The 21368-nt window shown below is 46.5% G+C and overlaps 1 protein-coding gene across 1 annotated transcript in view; it reads right to left on the bottom strand.

Moving 5' to 3' along the window:
• The window catches only part of FAM222A (family with sequence similarity 222 member A), an 87869-nt gene that overhangs the window by 36046 nt on the left and 30455 nt on the right, over positions 1–21368 (bottom strand). The window lies entirely within an intron of this gene.

Raw genomic sequence — 21368 nt, forward strand, 5'->3', positions numbered from 1 at the left:
CTAAAGCATCCCTGACAGATGGCCATCCAACCTCCAAGGAAGGAGAGCCCCCCCCCCCCGGAGGAAGCCCATTCCACTGTTGAACAGCTCCTACCCTCAGAAAGTTTTTCCTGATGTTGATTCTGAATCTCCTTTCTTGTAACTTGAAGTCATTGGTTCTGGTCCTGCCCTCCAGAGAAGGAGAAAACAAGCTTGCTACATCTTCCATGGGACAACCCTTTAGACATCTCCCCTCAGTCTTTCCAGGCTAAACAGACCCAGCTCCCACAACCATTCCTCCTAAGGCTTGGTTTCCAGACCCTTGATCATTCTGGTTGCCCTCCTCTGCACACCTTCCAGCTTGTCAACATCCTTCTTAAATTGTGACATCCAGAATTGGACAACGTATTCCAGGTGTGTTTTGACCAAGGCAGAAGAGAGTGGGACTATTACTTCCACTGATCAGGACACTAGACTTTTGTTGATGCAGGCTAGAATAGCATTAGCTTTTTTTGCTGCTGCATCACACTGTTGCCTCATGTTCAGCTTGTGGTCCACTAAGACCCCTAGAACCTCACTAGTCAGTAATAACAGACATCACAGACAGCCTAGGAAAAATGCAGATTGCATCCACACAACAGTTTATTTCCACTTTCATGTTTCCCTAGCTATTACCTTTCATGAGATATTTGAGCTTCCAAACAATGTAAAAGCTACTTTCAGAAATATGGCGTAATATAGTGAAAGTTTAGCACTCATTCCCATGTAATTTGTTTCCAGTAAAAAAATCTGTTGGAAATAACACTGAAATGAGCACTAAACTTGCACTATATTCTGCTAAATTTATGGAAGTGGCTTTTAAGTTGCATGAAAGTTCAAATATAATGCAGAAATTAAGAGGGAAATATTGTGGAATAAACTGCTGTGTGAATGCAGACTAAGTTGTGTGATTCTCCCACTTCAGAGGACCTTGCAAACTGAGTCAATAAGAAGATTGCTAAACAGAATAGCTCAGAGTGCAGCACCAGGCAGCTGAATTCAAGACAAACGAAGGACATAGGCCTTATGGTGGCAGAGATGTGCTTGAAAGGACGAGGGAGATACTGCCAGAAGCCTCAAAACAACAGAAGTTGCTGAATGATATTTCTAGGGAATTTCTGAGGCCCTACCCATGACTAACAAAGCCAGAATAATGTATGCAGAATGGCAGAGAGGAAAATAAATTACACCAAATAAGACATATTGTGCATAGTTGCCTAATTTGCATAATGCACACAGTTTGCTGAATCCAGCTTTATTATTGTTTTTCTTGGTGCAGAATCTGGACAGTCTTGGCAACATTATTTAAATTACTTATGCTTAATCACCCCGCCCCCACCCCACTGCCTTCTGTCCTAGCCCTGAGTGACTTCCAGAATGGTCTGAGCATTACAATTTAAATGTGTGCACCATGGAGGACTCAGCAGGCTGATCCAAGGACACGACAGAAAGTCAACTATGGAAGTTTTCCAAAAGTGGTTTTCTATCACTTCCTTCTGGGTGGGTAGGAACACCAAGCCCCCCCCCCAAATAACCCCAGAAGCATCAATAAAAGCTGAAGTGGCACAAATGTGGGCTCTTTTCCCAGCAGATGACAGAATCCTAAAACTGTCTGCTTGGAAGGGACCCCAGAGTCCAACCCCTTGCAATGCAGAAATCACAACCAAAGAATCCTTGTATTTGTTTGATAGGACAGTCCTCCCAACAGGGCAAGTTTTACCAGCAACACCTGATGGGAACAAACAAAACACAAAACTTTCCCCAAGTTTTAGAAAACACTCAACTCACACTGGATGTCCCCCCTCCACCCAAAAAGTAGCAAATGCTTCCCCCCAGCATGCAGCATTCGCTCCACCCTCCCTCTGGCAAAAGGGGAATGCGGGCTCAGGAGCTTTCAGCTGCCCCATCTCAGGCTGCCCTCGAAATCCAGATGATCAAAGTCAAGGCGAGGGGAAAGAGGCCAAAGCCAACGATTTGCTCCTTTGGAGCTCAGCACACAGCACTATCCTTTGGGAAATGCAGCGCATGGCATAAATTATGCTTCGTTCCTCCCCACCCTGAGTGACGTCTGGAATGGCCTTGCCACTGCAACCGGGCGCAGGAAAAAGGTCGGCTGGCAATGTACAAGGAGCAGGCAGTGTCCTTCCGAGAGGAGGTTTCTGTTCCATTATGCTTCCATGCTGAAATCCACTGACAGCTGCTTGTCAGGATGCATATATCACATCACACACAGATCTCTGGCTGCTGGAGGAAAGGCTGGCCTACCTAGGGAGCAGCAAGCAAATGTGGGGAGAAGAAAGAAGGGGAGGTCGGCTTAAACCATCAGGCAGCTTGCAAGAACTCAGCATATGCCTGGAAGGTTCTCTGATCAGGAAGGCTGCCTCTTGGTCTCAGGAGAGCCGGAGCCTGGCTGTCTCTGAGGAAAGGCACAAGTCCCCCTCTTTCCCTACTGCCTCCACTTGTTTCCAGGTGGACTGACTTAAAATTAGCCTTCCAACATCCGGATTCATGCAAATCACCCAAGAGGCATGCATACTTGTTGCCTGCTGCAAGAATTAAGATGTCTGGTTTGTTGCTCCAGAAAGCCTCACTGGAACCCAGGAGCAGCCAGAGCCGGATTTCCCATGGCCCAGAAAGTAAACACCTCAGGGGCTAAATTAGGGGTGAGAAACCTGTGACTTTCTAGACGCTGCTGGATGCACCTCCCACCATTTCTGACCATTTGGCATGTTGGCTCAGGGGGGTGGGAGATGAGGTGTGTGTCACAGGTTCCCCCATCTTGGTCTAAATATTAACCAGTGCAACAAACATACAAAATATTGATGTACAGTTAACTTCAAAAGTCACACTACTTCTTTTAAATGGAAAAACGGACTTTTATCTAGATATCTTAGATAAAAATTCATGGATTTTATTTTAAAATATTATGACTGAAAATGTTTGGACTGTATCATATTCAGATTGCATTTTTAAAAGTTGTTCTTAAGGGACACTTCATAGGATGGGCATTTTTGAAATATGAGGTTTTGTTTTTTTAATTGGCCTTTGATCTAGATAGATAGCTATGTGATCTTCCCTAACATATTCCTGGTCTAAGCCCAGGCATCATAAATAGGTTTGGAGCAGATTTTCCTCTCTTTAGAACAACTGTGCACTATTTCTTGGAACTTTACTACCATGATTGTAGGTGGGGAATTGCATGTTTAGATTCCCTCTCATTTTTTTTAACAATAAAATAATCCTTACACTTAGAAAATTAGCAGGTAATGGTTAAAGTTGGAGCTACAGCCTTCCTCCCTTAGCTGCTCATTTCTAAATGCAGGGATGCTGTCTCTCTCCGTGTATGTTTTCTTTAACCACCAAGAACACAAGACAGCTCAAAACATTTTAGTGCCCAAGGTAAAAAGACAAAATAAATGGTGCCCCACCATACACACACAGATAACTAAATGGTTGCTGCTCTTTGCCCTTTAATGTTAACCCCCTAGTTCAGGTGTCAGCAACCTTTTTCAGCCGTGGGTCGGTCCACCATCCCTCAGACCATGTGGTGGGCCGGACTATATTTTTTTTGGGAGGGGAGGGGGAATGAACGAATTCCTATTCCCCACAAATAACCCAGAGATGCATTTTAAATAAAAGCACACGTTCTACTCATGTAAAAACACCAGGCAGGCCCCACAAATAACCCAGAGATGCATTTTAAATAAAATGACACATTCTACTCATGTAAAAACATGCTGATTCCTGGACCGTCCGTGAGCTGGATTGAGAAGGCGACTGGGCCACATCCGGCCCCCGGGCCTTAGGTTGCCTACCCCTGCCCTAGTTGTACCACCTTCCCCAAAGGGGGCCATTTTTAAAAAAATGCAGCCTGTTAATCTGCAAGCAGTGAAGTCCCAAATATCAGGGTCCTACGTGACTGCTGTCCATGTAAAGATCAGCTCTTTGTCCTGGGCTCAGATTAAACCCTGCAGCGGATCTCCACCCCTTTCTTCCTGATCCTTCAGTCTGGATTCCCACCCTTGCGGCTTTCTAGCTCCCTCAGCATGGCAGGCGCAGGAGCAGCTTGTGTGCAAATCCTTTTCCTCACCATCAATTCTGACTGCAGAGGGAACTGGAATAAAACAGTGTCCTGCTCTGCTCCGGGTGACTTTCAAACAATTCATTTTAACCTTTTTGGGCTGCTAATTAGAAGCAACCTCCTGAGAAATGCTGGAGGGATGGGCGGAGCGGAACAGGGACGAAGCCAGAAGAACAGGTGCAAGACCTGCAGCTACTCCTTTCCCTCTGCCCCGCACCAAATCTCCTCCTTTGGATATGCCAAATGGAAGCAGGCACCATTTCCCCAAGGCTGCGAGCAAAACGTCCCCAGGAGAAATTACACAGGTGGAACTAAGGCAGGCCCTTAAAATCTCAGAGTGGTGGTAAGGGAAACAAAAAGAAAACCTAAATTGCGTGGGATGTAACATCACAGAAGGCAGTCAAATACAACATTTCCTGTTTGTCCAGAGTAGACCCACAGGGGGATGTTACTCCAGCCAGGAGGACTTTCTGTCACACCTGTCTGGAGCATCCTCCTCCTACATGTGACCAAGTAGATGGGCGTGACCCTGGGAGACCCCATAAAAGGGCTGGTCACACATCCATCTTCCCTTCTTCTTCTTCTTCTTCACTTTATTCCATCCTGATGCCCTTTGCTGTCTGCTGGCTCTCAGCCAGCAGTACATGGGCTCAATCCCCATATGGGATGAACCCACACTCCCTTCTGTAACTACAAGCTAAAGCCTGCCTTCAGGGAACCTACTGTGAACTGAATGTAAGTAAACTTCTGGTTACTTTTAAAAGAAGATTGTTGTGCAGACAAAATTTCAAATTAATAAAGCTGAGGGAAAGCAGTTGCAATCCCATGCTGCGCCAACTCCATTTGCATGGAAAGCAAACAAAACAGCCAGCGGTCCTCGAGGAAAGTGCCTGGCCAAAATGGGGCGGCTGCTGGCTGGCCAGGCTCAAGGTCACCCCTCCTGGGATGTTTCTGCAGGTGGGAGCCCAGAAGGGGCCATGGCCGGCCCTCGTCCCGCCCAGAAGCGCAAGGAAGGGTGCTGGAGAAAGGCAGGGAAGTTCCCTCCTGCTCTGGCGTTTTGCCCCGGCACGATTCCCCCCAGGGACATTTCCTCATCACAGCCCATGAAGTGGGAGACTGCACACCGTCTGTCCCCTCTGACTGGAGTGAACTGGTTAATGGTTATGTCAGCACGATTTAGCCCAACGTCCTTCCCCCTGAACGCAGCCGACAGGCGTGAGCGGAAATGGCTGGCCGTCTCCTCTCCAGGCTGATAAATTAGCATGGACAGCAAGGAATTGCTCGCTCTCAGCCTCCCTGCGGATCGTCCTCCTCCCTTCCAAACAGACTTGTGTCCTTTGCTGCCTCGTGACTCGTCCCCCAAGAGAGAAAAGGCAACCTCAGGAGGGAACTCTGGCCTTCAAACAGGGGGCAGGCAGGCAGGGCAGCCATGAGCGGTCAGCCAGAGAGGCCGCCTACCCCAAGAGACACCTTCCCTTAACAAGGGCTGCTATCACACAGTAAATTTATGGGCCACCTTTTCTTACCAATGGCAACTCAAGGCATTGCAGGGGGTTGGACTGAGTGACCCTCGAGGCCCCTTCCACCTCTACAGTTCTAAGGCAACTTGCAAGCAAAAAACCAGATGGGTACATTTAAAACCAAGGAAGGAAGAAAAATACATTTTCAAAGCACGCCACCCACCCAGATCTCATAATGGAATGAAACAACAACTGAAGGGTCTCTGCACACATGTTCAGAGGCAGCACTTCATGTCTCTGGCTTGCTGCTGTAGCCAGCTCAGCACAGGCTTGGGCTCAAACAGGTTTTTATGCTGCCTGCAACCTTTGCTGCTTCTTGCTGTTTATTCTGCCCTTTGTCCCTCCCGCATTCCTCTATGGGAGGTCCAGAGCTAGCAACACGAGAATGGGGCCTTCTCCGTGATGGCTCCCCACTTGTGGAATGCTCTCCCTAGAGAGGCCCTCCTGGCGCCATCATTACGCATCTTTTGGCACCAGGCAAAAACGTTTCATTTTCACCAGAGCTTTGGTATTTTAACTACCTGTGGCCCCTTGGATGGGTAGGATATTTTAATCCTGCCTTTTAAAACCATGAATGTGTTTTCTATTTTTCTACGCTTTTGTTTTGTGATGGTTTTAATGTATGTTATCTACATATTGTTGCGAGTTGCTTTGGATTGCAATGGCAAAAAAGGTAGCTAGTGAGTTTAAAAATAATAAGAATGGTAAAAGTATTTATTTTTAAATGACTGTATATATGCAGGCTTTAAAATAGTTTTTTAAAACTCAGTTGCTGCACAGCAGCACGCACTTAGACACTTTGCGGTTTATTATAAGAACAACAGAGGCAATCTTTTGTTTCTCAACACAAATCCTGCTTGTGGGTTCTTGTCCTGTGGGGAGGGAGGTTCAAGTCCCTGCATCAAAACCAGGTCACACTGGTGCCACTTATAAATGTGTGCATATTATATCAGATTTCATTGAAAAAGTAAAAAAGAATGAGTAGCTAAAAACTCAGCTAGTGGAGAAACAGCAAGATGTAGAAAAACCAAGATGTAGAAAACCAAAATGTAAAAATATTGAAAAGCAAAACACTCACAAAAAGGAGAAATCAAACCAGTTCCAAAATGTACATTTTTTTTTATTCCTAAACAGTTTTTACAAGTATACATTTCCCCCCTCTGCCCGTTCTTGTAAGCAATCAAGGCACACAGCACATGTGGTGTGCCAAAGTTTGAACAACTGCTCCTTGTGCGTAGGGAAACCTGACTTGATTTCTGGTATTTTTCAAAAACCACAGAAGTGTTTGCACCTTTCTGAAGCCATTCCCACAGGGCCAGTTGGGCTGACTAGGCTGCTTCTGCTGTCCCTTTCCGGACCGCCTCAAAGGATCCATTTCTCCTTCAGCCAAAAAGTTCGGCAAAAACATGCTACACTTGCGAGGGAAAGGTGCGCCGAGAGAAAAGTTATTTAATCCTGAACAGGTGCCTGGAGTTGCCAAATTGGTCCACTTTCCTCCTAGTAATGAAGTATTCATGAATAAAAGCCTTTTCCACTATTTTTCTTAAGATGCTAATTTCACAACAAGAGTTCATTACCATGTAATTATCCCAATCTTGTATTTCCCCATCTGTAGCAGACTCTCTCTAAAAGCAGAAGACAATCACACAACCACCTTTCATCACTGACTATTTTACTTTCTGCAAAGGTACCTTGAAAGAAGTGATTTTCCTCTGAAAGGGACTTTTATTCTGTTTCAAAACCAATTTTCTCCTATTACTGTCTTTAAGAAAAGGAGCGAGACACAGAGAAAGGAGCATTCGTTATATGTCCCTTGTTAATGCAGCTCGTGGTAAAAAGCAGCGATATCCATTTCCCAGCTTTGATTTCTGGTAATTTTAAAATATGATATCACAATCAGTCAGAAATTATGTAGTTGGAGAGAAGAAAATACATATACGCGCACACATCCGAGAACAGAGCAGGGCTTATTTGGGAATTGAATACACTTGACTGATAAGCCAGCCAGCTGCTCACCTCCACAATGCCAGGATTACAACCTTGGCCTGGTCATACAGGGAGCTAGCAAGCCGCTAGAGCGCTGGGAAGCAGCTAAACTCCACAACAACAAAAGCCACAAGGAAGGCAGGAGGTGGGGTTTTTAGGGCGCAATCAGATGCAATTCATGCAAGGTGCAAAAAACCAGCTAGAGGGATGCATGTGCTGCAGATTTTGCAGGAAGGGGCCTATGTTCCTCTCACTTAAGGTATCCTGACACTCCCAGTTTGCACGTCACACTAGGCCCACAAGTGAGTTCCCAGAGAGAAGACCGAGGCCACACAAGGTTCCTTGTGGCTCCTGCTGCCACTCCCCAGGCATGGCTGAGCCACAGTGGGGCTGTGCCATGGGGCTGCACCTGGACTAGGTCCACAGTTTCCAATTCTCGGGTGGTTCCTGTGTCCTGAACACAGCCAGCCCCTCCCAGCAGAATGAGAAGCCAGTGCTCCACCAAAGCATTTCCAAGGTCCTGGGCTCAATCCCTGGTCGCTCCCAAAGGGTGGGGAGGCCAATGCGCTCTATGTGGGCTACCCTTGCAGACAACTCAGAAACTTTCATGGGTCCAAAATGCAGCTGTCAGATTACCAGCCGGTGTTGTTTAGATCCACATAACGCCCGATTTAAACGAGCTGCACTGGTTGCCAGTTCATTTCTGGGCCCAATTCAAGGTGCTCACGTTAACGTCCAAAGCCCTAAACAACTCAGGCCTCCAATATCTGAAAGACCCCCTCCTTCCCTACAGACCCACTTGGGTGCTGCCATCGGCAGAGGGGGACCTCCTAGTACTTCCTCCACCCTGAGAAGTGGCAGGGAGTGGTGGCCTGCGAGTGGAGGGCCTTCTCTGTGGTGGCCCCTCAGCTGAAGAACTTCTGCCCCCCAGAGGTGCATTGTCATTATGCAGTTCCTGGCAAATGCAGAAGATGTGCCTCTTTACCCTGGCATTGGACATTTGGAGATACAGATTTTCACAATCCACCCTATTTCTGTGACTGTAAGCAGCTTTAAACTTGCCTTTATTACTGTCTTTTAAGGTTGCACCCAGCCCGGGGACCATAGGGGGGAGGGAAAGTGACCATAATAATAATTTTAAGTATCAAGACTGGGTCAGGCCACTGCTGCTTTGTCCAATTGTTCTGGTGTGCGTGTGTGTAAAAATAAAACATTTTTAAATTATTGTTGTAATTGCTTTTTAAAATTATTATCCTTTCTATGTTTTTAGCTTTCCCAGTTTTCTCTCCGTTTTTGCATTTTTATCCATAAGCTGCCTGGAGTCCCAGTCTGGGGAAAAGGCAGAATGTAAATAAATAGCAATAACAATAGCCCTGGAGTAGACAGATACAGCGTTCTTTATTTGCAGAGCTGAGATGCTCCCTGAAATAAAGGCGTCCGCCCGTCCCCTTTCCGCAGCGCTTCTCCTGCACAGCCATGGCGCTGCTCCAATCCCTCGCCCGCCCTCCTTGTCCTAAGCCTCATCCCACCTGCCGTCTCCTCCAGCTCTTGATGACCAGCCAACAGGTACTCGCCATCTGGGTCTCTGGCAGGAGGGTGCTGCTGCTGGCCCTCCCTGCCCGCCTGGCGCTTTGTGTTAATCCTCCTGGCAAATCCACAGGCAGCCCTCCTCTCCCCGGAGACCAACGCTGCCACCTGGAGAAGCCGGAGCAAAGGCGGCTGGGGAAGAAACTCTGGGAAGCGAAAACTCTTAGAACTGCAGCTTCCTATTTTCCTCATCACACAAAGAGTGACGTGCTACATTATGACAGACCTCAAACCTGAGAGGTGACCCACTCCTGGAACTGAAGACAGGGTGCAGGTTAACGCAAAACCAGTTGCCTCTTATATCCGTATGGTAACAAGGTCAAGCTGGTTTGCACGGGGGCCTGCCAGGCTCCCCATCGGATTGGCTCATCTGCTGTGATGTCATGGAGCATGCACAGACAGACCCAAAACTGCTCAGCAACCATGTGAGTGCAAGGAAGCATCAGGGTCTCTTTCCATGCAGTTCTGCCTGGAGGGACCCTATTGCAGACCAAGGGCACGTAGGGGCAGCCTTCCAGGAGCCCCAGAGAAAAAGGGGGACAAATTGAAAGCTTTTGCAGATGACCTAGTTTTGACGTTACAGGAGCCAGAATCTAGTACGAAAAGAGTATTAGAATTGATTCAAGAATTTGGTCATGTGGCAGGATTTAAGTTCAACAAGTCAAAAACTAAAGTCCTTGAGAAAAATTTTACACCAATTGAGAAAGAGAGGTTTCAGAAGGAGACAAGTTTAACATTAGTTAAGAAAGTAAAATATTTGGGGGTTAATATGACTGCTAAGAATCTAAATTTATTTAAAGATAACTATGAGAAATGTTGGATAGAAGTGAAAAAAGATTTGGAAATATGGTCAAATTTGAAGCTTTCCCTGTTGGGTCGAATTGCAGCTATAAAGATGAATGTATTGCCAAAAATGTTATTTTTGTTTCAATCATTGCAAATTTTGGACAAGATGGACTGTTTCAAGAAGTGGCAGAGAGACATTTCCAGATTTGTCTGGCAGGGCAAGAAGCCTAGAATAAAATTTAATATATTAACTGATGCAAAGGAAAGAGGTGGATTTGCCCTGCCAGACCTTAAACTTTACTATGAATCAGCAGCATTCTGCTGGTTGAAAGACTGGCTGCTTCTTGAGAACACAGACATTTTGGACCTAGAAGGTTTTAACAACGTTTTTGGATGGCATGCATATTTGTGGTACGACAAGGTTAAAGCACATAAAGCATTTAAAAACCATATTGTCAGGAAAGCATTGTTCAATGTCTGGATAAGATACAAAGATTTACTGGAAAATAAAACCCCAAGGTGGTTGTCACCAATGGAAGCGAAGGCTCAGAAAAAGCTCAATATGGAGGCCAAATGGCCGAAATATTGGGAAATATTGGAACAAGGAGGAGACAAATTGAAATTGCAGAGTTTTGAGAAATTAAAAGATAAAGTGCGAGACTGGCTTCATTATTATCAAATAAGAGAGGCCTATAATTTGGATAAAAAAATTGGCCTCCAGGTGGAAAAATCAAAATTGGAAACAGAACTGTTAGATCCCAAAACTAAGATACTTTCAAGAATGTATAACTTGCTGTTAAAATGGAATACGCAGGATGAAACGGTTAAATCTGCTATGATCAAATGGGCACAAGATATTGGTCACAACATTATGTTTGCTGACTGGGAACAGTTGTGGACCACCGGTATGAAATTTACGGCATGTAATGCCTTAAGAGAGAATATTATGAAAATGATATACAGGTGGTACATGACACCAGTCAAGCTTGCAAAAATCTATCATTTGCCCGATAATAAGTGTTGGAAATGCAAAGAAAATGAAGGTACATTCTTTCACCTTTGGTGGACGTGCCCAAAGATCAAGGCTTTCTGGGAGATGATATATAATGAAATGAAAAAGGTATTTAAATATACCTTCCTGAAGAAACCAGAGGCCTTTCTCCTGGGCATAGTCGGCCAATTGGTGCCAAAGAAGGATAGAAATTTCTTTATGTATGCAACAACAGCAGCAAGAATACTGATTGCAAAGTATTGGAAGACACAAGAGTTACCCACCCTGGAAGAGTGGCAGATGAAGGTGATGGATTATATGGAATTGGCGGAAATGACTGGCAGAATCCGAGACCTGGGAGAAGAGGTGGTGGAAGAAGACTGGAAGAAATTTAAAGACTACCTTCAGAAACACTGTAAAATTAATGAATGTTAAAATGATGTTGGATTGAAAATAAGTGGCATTAGCAACAAAGTTAATAAGAATATGCAAAAATGAACTTATAAATGGATGAAAATATAGAGTTATAATATGTTAAGATATAGAGTTAAGATAAATGAAAGAGGGTAAGGATTTGCTGATCTGACTATTTAAATGGGAATACAAAAAGGGGAGGTGTGAGGAGGTCAAGGAAACAAGCTAATGAGTTTAAAGTTACTAAAAATGGATTTGTTTTTAATTCTTTGTTATCTATTTGTTTTTTGTATTTTGTATTTTTATTCTTCTTTTTTCTTTTTTATGTATTTTTCTATGTCTTCTTTTTTGTATCTTTTTCTTCCTATGTGACTTTTTTCTATTTTGTAAACTTATGTTTTTGTAAAATCTCAATAAATATCTTTTTTTTAAAAAAAGAAAAAGGGGGGCAAAGCAACAAATGCAAATTTTAGCTTTACGGCAGCAACGCTTCTGAATGCCAGTTGCTGGAAGCCCAAGGAGGCCAGAGGCTCTTCCCCACAACAGGGACCTGGCTGGCCACCGTGAGAACAGGAGGCTGTGCTGAAGGGGACCCCGCTGTCCCGAGCCAGAGGGGCTCTTCTGGTGGTCCAGGTCATGAAGGTCTGGCTTGGTATGAGGCAGAGGAGGAAATGCCTGAGGGAGCTTTGGAGGCTGTGGACCAGAGAATGGCGGGAGACCAACTAGCCAGGCTGATCTACCACATCTTTAACGGGGCACCTTGTGCATTTGGTTTACTCCATCTGCTATGTTCCCCCCACCCCTGCCAGGGGTCCACTGCAGCTTCTGCGGCATGAACTCAAGGTACACTGCCAGACATGAGCTGCCATGAAACCTATGGAAGGAGCAAACCTACTAGGAACAGGCTAAGCTTTGTACTGAGTCAGGCCACTGGTCTATTCAGCTCAGTACTGTCAACACTGACTGGCAGCAAATGCTCTCACTTTCAGACCTACCCTACTGCCTCAAAATTGAAAAGCTGCTTGGATTTTGCAGGAAAATGCACTGGGCCAACCGTGGGGGTTGTGTGTCTCGAAATGGGGCAGAGATGGGATCTCCCAACATGGAGTTTAAGCTGCAGGTGAGTTATTATTAGAACATTTATTTATACTCCATGTTTTTCCCCCAACCAGGACTCAAGGTTGCTTACATCAGTTAAAGCAACACAGACAAAATCCAGAAATCTAAAAACACATAAAAACACATCTTCAAATATCTGAAGGGCTGTGTTTTCTGCCACTCCGGGGGGGGGGGGGAGACGCGAAGCAATGGAGCCAAGTTACAAGAAAGGCGATTCCAGCTAAACACCAGGAAGAACTTTCCGAGGGTAAGAAGTGTTTGGCAGTGGAATGGACTCCCTCAGAAGGCGGTGGATTTTTAAGCAGAGGTTGAACAGCCACCTGTCACCTGTGCTTTAGCTGAGATTCCTCCTTTTCTGGAGGTAGGACAAGATGTCCCCTGGGGACCCTTCTAGGATCCCACCCCAAATGCACAAACTGTAACCTTCTGCATCCCTAATTCCTACAGGAGATCCAGCATGAGAAACACCCCCCACCCACAAACATCAACCTATCGTGGTCTGCACATGGGAGGGCCGAGATGGGGCACAGAAGCCAGCTGTCCTGATTGACTGTCATCTGAGGAGGACTGTTCGAAAGGGAAGGGTGCACCCTGCAAGGCCCTGAATCAGCTGATGAGACTTTGAGGCTGATCTGTTCAAATGCTTAACATTAGCTTAGTTAGCTTCATCTGCATTTGAACTAATTCCCAACCACCCCAGATTGAGTTCCAAGCTGGCTCTGGCCAGAGACAGAGCAAGAGACCATGCTCAGCACACAGTTCTCTTCCTGCCCACTTTAGCCAGAGTTTGCTGTCTGGGCTTTATAATATGGACACTGAAAGTGGAGATGGAGGCTGGAGACCCATTTGCAGCCCCTCCAGCTGCTGCTGACTCCACTTCCCACCAGTTCCCTCATCCAGCAGGCCACTGGGACGCAAAACAGCCCAAGGGAGCGAAAGGCTGGAGGATTTGGAACAGAAAAAAAGACTTCTTTACACGGCACATAGTTAAACTATGGAACTCCCTGCAGCAGGAGGCCGGGATGGCCACAAAGTGTGGATGGATTAAGAAGAGGACTGAACAGATTTTTAAAGGGTAAGGCTACTGATGGCCACTAGCCACAAGGGGTATGCTCTGGAGCCCCCCCCCAGCTCCCACAACTCTTTGCAGCAGGCTCCAGTTGGGTCTATTTGGGGTATTCGGCTCAGATGGAAAAGGACTGCTGGCCTTCTGTTTCACCTGAAATAAAGAACTGCACAACAGCAGAGGGTCACCCTTGCAATGGATAGGAAGAAAGAGAGCCTGCAGAACAAGGCTGACAAGACTCCAGCACCCTGTTCTCACCATGGTCGGCCACATGCTCATTATGGGAAACCTGCAAGCAGGACCCCAGCAGAAGAGCAACTCTCCTTCCCTGCAGTTCCTGCAATGACTACTCAGAAGCATTTACTGCCTCTGATGAAACTCTGAAAGCAGAGATGCAGCGAATGTGATGGAGGTGCTCTCTACATGCAGAAATACAGCCTCCATCCTCGCAGCAGCCTGGGGATCCTCACGATCCAGGGAGGGAGGGAGGCTTCTCTCCAAGGACCCACAAATTACGGCTGCATTGGGAAGCCACTGTATGCTTTCACTAGTCAGAAAAAGAGACGGCCTTTTTGAGCTTTCTGCTCCACACAGGCAAAGTTTAAGAGCACCAGGTGTTTTTCAAAAGCATCCAACCTACATGACGCTGATCCTAGCACAAGACACTGCCTTTCTGAGAGTCTTCCCAGCAGGTTTTCCAGAACAAAATTAATTTTTTTTAAGTAATATTTATTAAAGGTTTTTTAAAATTATATAAAAAAGAAAAAACAGAAAAAAATAGACAAAACAGAAAAATAGAAAGAAAAAATACATCCATCATTCTCAAATTTTTAACTTTCATTACCTTCTTTCTTTGACCTCCTCCTCCTCCCCTTTCTTGTATCCTGGTTAATAATTAGCACAGCAAATCCTTTCCATAGTTCATAATATTTTGTCCTTACATTATCTTAATCTATTTTCATCTTGTCTTATAGCAAACCTTAAAACTTAAAACTTAAATCATATTTTTACCAACTTCTCATAACCATATCATTAACCTATTTCTTTAAACATTTTTACTAGAACCAAGTAGTTCCATTTCAACATTTTTCTAACATTCATTAATTATTTTAAAACAGTCCTAATGATGAGAGAGAAAAAAAAGTAAAACAATCCAATCTTCATCCAGCGTCCCTTCCTCCTGCTCCCGGATTTTGTCAGTCCTTTTTGTCCCATTAATCTAGCGCATTAACCTGGTATCCTTATATCCGAGGCCCTCAAGTCTCTTCCATGTCCCTTCCGCGACTCTTCTTCATATTTTCCTTTCACTCGTAGGAACTCCAGCTTAGTAATGTTTTTGACCCTTTTCAGCAGATCAGCCCCATTTCCATAGTCCAGACTAAACTCCATGTGATATTTAAACACCTGTTTCAGATTCCTTCCAAAATTAAGAGCCCCCACAGCTCCAAACATCTGACGGCCCATTACCAGACTCAGAAAGTCCAAAGATCCCTGCATGGGAGGGTCAGTCCAACCCCCCATTTCCAAACCAAACCAAACTTTATCTTTCCAAATCTGGTTTTTTCCAAATTCATTTATCAAATCCAAAGGCTCATAATCCTGCAGGGCCGCAACTCCTTCCATTTCTGGCACCCAGGATTCAGCAGTATCCTCTTCTCTCATCTGTGCTGCCATAGCACACTCCTGTTTTAGTTCCTGGGTAGGCTCCATGTAGTTTCCTACTGCCTGTTCAAAATTTCTGGCCGCATTAGTCATCAAATCCGTCTTCTGGCTTAGCTGGTCCAATAGGGCATTTATTTTACAGAAAGCACCCAACCGAGCTTCTGAAAACATTGTCCTACAAGGTCACAAGTCCTTTCCCACGATTGTAATCTGTAACAGCTGCAAGCTCCTGAAGTTGGTTACAATTTCACAGTCTCCCTCTAGGGGGAAAACTTCTGTTTCTTCTTTCTTTTAAGAACAATAGCAACAAAGTTTCTTTTTTAAGATATTCAGTCAATATTTGTTCCTTTGAAATGCGAAAGGAAACAATGGAATCACTATGTTACTTTTCTTTTAGCTGTCTGTCAAAAACATTTGTCTCTGGTCAATGAGCTTCAAACGTCAGTCCTGACACTCCGCTCCAGGATCAGGACGGTGGAAAGTTACTTTACTTTAAACTCACTTCTGCAGGTTTAAACAGTCCAAAAAGAGATCCCCCTTCTTCTCCTGCTACCGAAGGGGGGTTCCACGATTTTAAATGATGAAAGCCAATCCTTTAAAAGTAATTTTCTAAGCTCTAGTTTACGTTGTCTTTGCTTTATTCTGACTACAAAGAAACGGAAGGCTGACTTCCTGTTTAGACCTTCCCGTTTCAGTACCAAATTGAGGTAAATTTTGAGTCCAATTCCTCTCTACTGGCCAGTCCTTATTTAAAATCCAATTGTTCGAGTTTTAAGTACTCACGGGTGATTCTTTAAATGCCAAATTGTCCCAGGAAAAAGGCAGCGCTCTCCGGCAACGGCTATGCGGCTTCGCTCCACGGAAAAAGCAGTAGACTCACAGCACCGCGCCACATCCCCCTCTTCGCTTCGGAGCCCGTTAATGGGTTCCTTTGCGGGTTGGGGGGGCGCTAAAGGTGCCCGCCGAGTCCCATGGTCACAGGCTTCACCCGCCTGTGATTTTTTAAAGGGTCCCCGCTTCGCCGTAGCGGAAACGACCCGTTTCGCGCGGAGCTGGTCCCTCCAGTTCAGAGGGAGTCCGCCATTGCCGATGGCGCCACCCCGGAAGTCCTTCCAGAACAAAATTAAATTTCTAGCCGTCACCGTTTGTTAGCAACTGTATTTGTGGATCCCCATTTCCTTCTCTGGGTCACTAAACTCACGTGGCAAGGCAAAGAGGCAAAGGGTGCCGCGGGCGCCAACATCCTTCTCATGCCCTCCCCAATAAGTTCCGCTGACAGGTTCTCCTAGAAAAGGTCACATCACTCTTAATTAGCCACAAAACCTCAAACCACCTGAACCTGGAGAGATGCTTTGGTCCCCTTGTCTCCTAGAGCATCTTCTGCCCACCTCAAGAAGAGGCAGTTCTACAGGTACAAGATCTCTATTGCACCCTGGCCAGCACCCTGGTGAGGCCGGAGCCACCACTGGGCCACACTAAGGCACGCTGCCCGTCAGCACCAATGCCCACAGCTCCTTCTGGTTTTGTTTTACAGAGGGAGAGAGAAGGGGGGAGGCAGGCATATTGAGAAATGGGGGGCCCTCTGCCCTGCAAGGTGCAGCTCAGAAAAGGCTGAGGAGGACCCCTCTTGCAATGAACCAGCAGCCATGGCTCAGGAACAAATAATGCAGTTTTGACATCAATTGTTAAAATCCATGTTGTTTTCAAAGGTTCAGCCTTGATTCAAAATGGTGTCCAATCTTATCCGAGCACAATTAAAACCTGCCCCTTGATCTCAGGAACCACCATGCCAAATTTGTTTATGGTATCTTAAGAGCTGTCCAAATGCACAGAGAACAGGCAAACAAACAGCTTCCTGAAATATATCGGAAGTGCTGAATCTGGGCTGAATATAGCAGGTCACCTACAGAAATGGGTTGGGGAGAGAAAACTCCCTCCCAGGACTCAAGGGCAAGGAAAACTGTGCATTGCAGGAGGGCTGGATCAGGCCAGGTCCTTCCCCCTTCCGCAGTCATCAGCTAAGTGCCCCTAGGAAGCCACACGGGAAACAGGGCTCCTCTGTGGTTCATCCCCAGGAGCTCATACTCACAGGCACACCGATTCTGAACATGGAGGTTCCACGAAAGGCCGCTAGACCAAAGGCCCTGCTGGGCCCCTTTCTAGGCCCTCGCCCTCCGTGGCCGCTGCCGCCACTTGCTCAGGTTCCCCCCCCCCCAGGTAGGGAGGCAGCGGCCTGACTGATTTCCAGGGCGAGTCTCTCTCTATGTCCTCCCCACACGCCCTCCCTATTATGCAATTTCACTTATGTGCGCAGGGGCCCAGAATGCAACCCCCACATAAGCAGGGGGGAACGACACTTGTACATGGCAAGTCCCTGCGGACAGACATTTCCTCCCTCCTCTTCCAGAGATCTGTGTGCTTTACAGCTCTCTGGGCAAGTGGCTGTCACCAAGCAGCTTGTGGCACTGCATTCCATAAACTTATTATGGGATGTGGGCAAGGGGCCAAGGATCCAAGGAGGCAGAAAGGGAGGGAGGGGGAGTTCCACCCCAGGTTCTCTGGACAAGAAGAGGCATTTTCTGTCGACCATCAATGGTGGAGGGTCTGAATCGCACCTCCCAACTCAAAACAGATCAGCTGCACCTTTTTGCCTTCAGGCTTCCCGTAAAGCAACGGTACAACACAATGCATTCAATATCCGCCACTCTCCGGTTTTTAAAAATAGCTGCCTTTCTAAAAGTTACCCTATGGCAACCAACTGTTTTTTTCAGCTCCCATTTCACAGCCTTTTCTCTTAACGCCTGCTAATTTTGAAAGCCTATCGTTAAAATCGAGGCTATTTATAAGTCCAAGGTCTTTGTGACTTTTTTAATAAAAGAAAAAAACCCAGCCGACATCTAATGCGCCAATGATAGAACTCTTTGGCACTTTTTCTGACATCCGCAGGCGATAAGATGGGCCTTATCTCCAGCGCTGAAGGTCCCCGTGGCAAGATAAGGCGCCGCACAGCTGTCGATGCCCTTCTCTCCCGCCTTGCCCGGCAAGGCTGAGATAAAAGGGAAAGGGGGTGGAGGCCAGAGCGGAGGAGAGAGACACGTTCAGAGCCAGAGAGGCTGCTGGAGAAGTGCTAACCAACCCAAAGACGATTTCTGAAGATTTGGGAACTGCCACAATCTCAACAGGCCAAACAGGTGGCTCCGTGGCACAATGGATAATGAGCACACTGGACTTCTAGGGATGAAGGGATCAAAATCAGGGCTGCGGAAGGAGACGCGTTCAGGACACCCACAGGCCCCTGGGCAAGTGAGCAGGGCTATCCGCCTGCCAGTCACACGAGGACAGGTGGTTTAAGACTTCAAAGGAAAAGGCAGGGCTCCCAATTCATCTTCTCAATCCAAGATGTGCATCATGGGCAAATCTTCCAAATTTGGTGCCCTCCCCCTACTGATATGCTCAGGAGTTCCCCAAAACCCATCAAAAGCAGAGGTGCCCAATAGCAAGGTGCCCAATTCAGACAGCACCAAGTTTCACTCAGGGCTACAACAGAACTTGGCAAACAAAAAGGAAAATGGTAGTACCAAAGCATTCACTGACACGGGAGCCAAATCCCCTCTTTGGGATGTTCTCCTGCACAACCTTCCGCACTTCTATCCCCTTGCACATCTCCTGGCAGGGCTGGCGCAGGAGAAAATCCCAAAAGGTTCTCCCAGCAGGTCAAAAGCTGGGCATCCTGCTCTGGCACAATCCATGGCAACCATGCCATTTTGGCTGCCTCTGTTTACCTGACAGGAAGGCAGCTATCTTTTCTCCAAGCTCTGTCCCTTTTTGGAATGATGCCTTCTCCCTCCGCAGGACCTTCTTCATTACCAAAATCGGTCCTCAGACCATTCAAACATCTCCACCGATACACAACATTTCCTCTGCCTGGTTTTTTATTTTTATTCTTAGTCATAATTTTAAATCCATCTGGCAGAAGGTCCATAAACTTCCACGGAATCACATAATTGTAGAGTTGGAAGGGACCGCACAGGGTCATCCAGTCCAACCCCCTGGAATGCAGAAATCACAGCTGAAGCATTCCCGACAGTTGGCCATCTAAGTTCTATTTATAAACCTCCAAAGAATCAGAGTCCACCACCACCCGAGGGAGTCTGTCCCACTGTCAAAAATTTCTTCCTAATGTTTAGCCATAATCTCTTTCTTGCTATTTCAACCCACTGGTTTGGGTCCTGGAGCTTGCTCCATCTTCCATGTGACAACCCTTCAGGTATTTGAAGATGGTGATCCTGTCACCGTTCAGTCTTCTCTCCTCTGGGCTAAATATCTCCAACTCCCTCAACCGTTCCTTGTAAGGCTCAGTTTCCAGATAACTGATCCCCCTGGTTGCCTTCCTCTGCACACCTTCCAGCTGGTCCACATCCTTCTTCCAAGTGGGGAGCCCAGAAGTGGACACAGGAATCCAGGAGGGCTCTGACCGAGGCAGAAGAGAGAAGGACTATTACCTCCCCTGACCTGGACCCCAAGTTCCCTTGTCTGTACAGCACTAGCACAGTGTTGGTGCACAGACAGGTCATTACATATAGCAGCCAGGAACATTGACACCATTTCCCACAATGGTTATTTCACAAGTTCATGTTAGTCCCCAGCAACCCTGTGAGGTAGACTGGCTCCACGTCCCCTGGTAAGCTGAACGGTCAAGGGCTGAATCTGGACCCCAGACAAGAGCCAGTGTGGTGTCGCAATCTGGAGTAGGGCAGGGAACTCCTGGGTTCAAATCTCCGCTCCACCACGGAGCTTGCTGGGGGACAGGCCCCCCCCCTCAGAGCTTATCCTACCCAGCAGGGTTCTTGTGAGGATGTCATTTGGAGGGTAAAACCTTAACACATAAAATAGTTCTGGTCTGTTTTAAGCCTCGTCAGGTCTAGCTTTTACCATCAGCCAAGTGTTAAAGCTTCACATTCGGGGGAATCCCATCTGCCAGGCTCAGCAATTCACCAAACTCGACATGACCCGAATTCTAGGGATCTGCCCCGTCTTCTCAAAATGTTCTTTTTGGCTTGATCAGGAAAACTGCTCCTCAAGAGCCATTTGCAAGGAAACAAATGTCAGCACAAAAAAGTAGTTTGGAGGCTCCTCACCCAATTGTTAAACCCAACCTGTAACAACTTTCCTAAGCCAGGCTGTTCTGGCCTTCCTAAGCAGGGGGTTGGATTAGATGACCGCTGGGGTCCCTTACAGCTCTACATTTTGATGATCTTAAGGGCACCAACTGTTCAGCTCCTCACGTCCTCTTCAAAAACCCCAACAACGTCCCAAGAAGCTCGAGGATTCAAGACCACGTGGGGCAACTCCACCTGAGCCCATTCCAAGCTGCAACACTGGGAAAGGATAGCAATGCACTCTGCACATGTTCAGAAGGACCCTCTGTTCCTTCCTCACATGTTCCAAGGCTAGTCACTGCTGAATTACTGTGCGTGTTTGTGGGGTGTGTGGGTGTGTGTGGGGGTGTGTCCCTCCCTCCTCCCCCCAGGTTGCTATGCTGGAAACTGCGGTGTAATTTATGCTCAACCTTGAAAAGGAAAATGAGTGGAGACTCAATTAGCAAAGCTGACAGTTTGGGTGGTGGAATGAGTTAATCTGGGGAAAGGTCACCCCTCTGTAAATTATGGGAAATATAAAATAAAAAACCCAAAAGGGAAAGTTCACTAGCACCTTGCCAACGGCTTGCAATAAAGCACGCGGGGGGGGGGGGGCTGTCGGAGGCATGGCTGACCTTCCTCTCTGTCACCCTCCTTCCCTCCCACCTTCACTTGAAAATGTCTCCATCAGACCCGCCTAATATATTTGGCGGGGGGGGGGGGAGAGCAGCCTGCTAGCTGAGAGAGAGAGAGAGAGAGAGAGAGAGAGAGAGAGAGAGAGAGACCTGTTAATAATTAAATGTTAATCTAAAAAGCAATTTTAGCTGCCGTTCTGAAGATGTGGTTCAAGATTATATTAGCATGTTAAGAGTCAAGGGTAATTTTCCTCTAACCCCTTGTGTGATCTTTAAAAGCCTGGTGATCTTAAAGAGACACAGACACTGCTGATTAAAAGAGGGGGCTTCTCCACAGATAATACCTGGGGGGGGGGACCGGGGGC

Source organism: Podarcis filfolensis (assembly GCF_964270895.1).
Source record: "Podarcis filfolensis genome assembly, chromosome: 13".
NCBI classification, from domain to species: Eukaryota; Metazoa; Chordata; class Lepidosauria; order Squamata; family Lacertidae; genus Podarcis; species Podarcis filfolensis.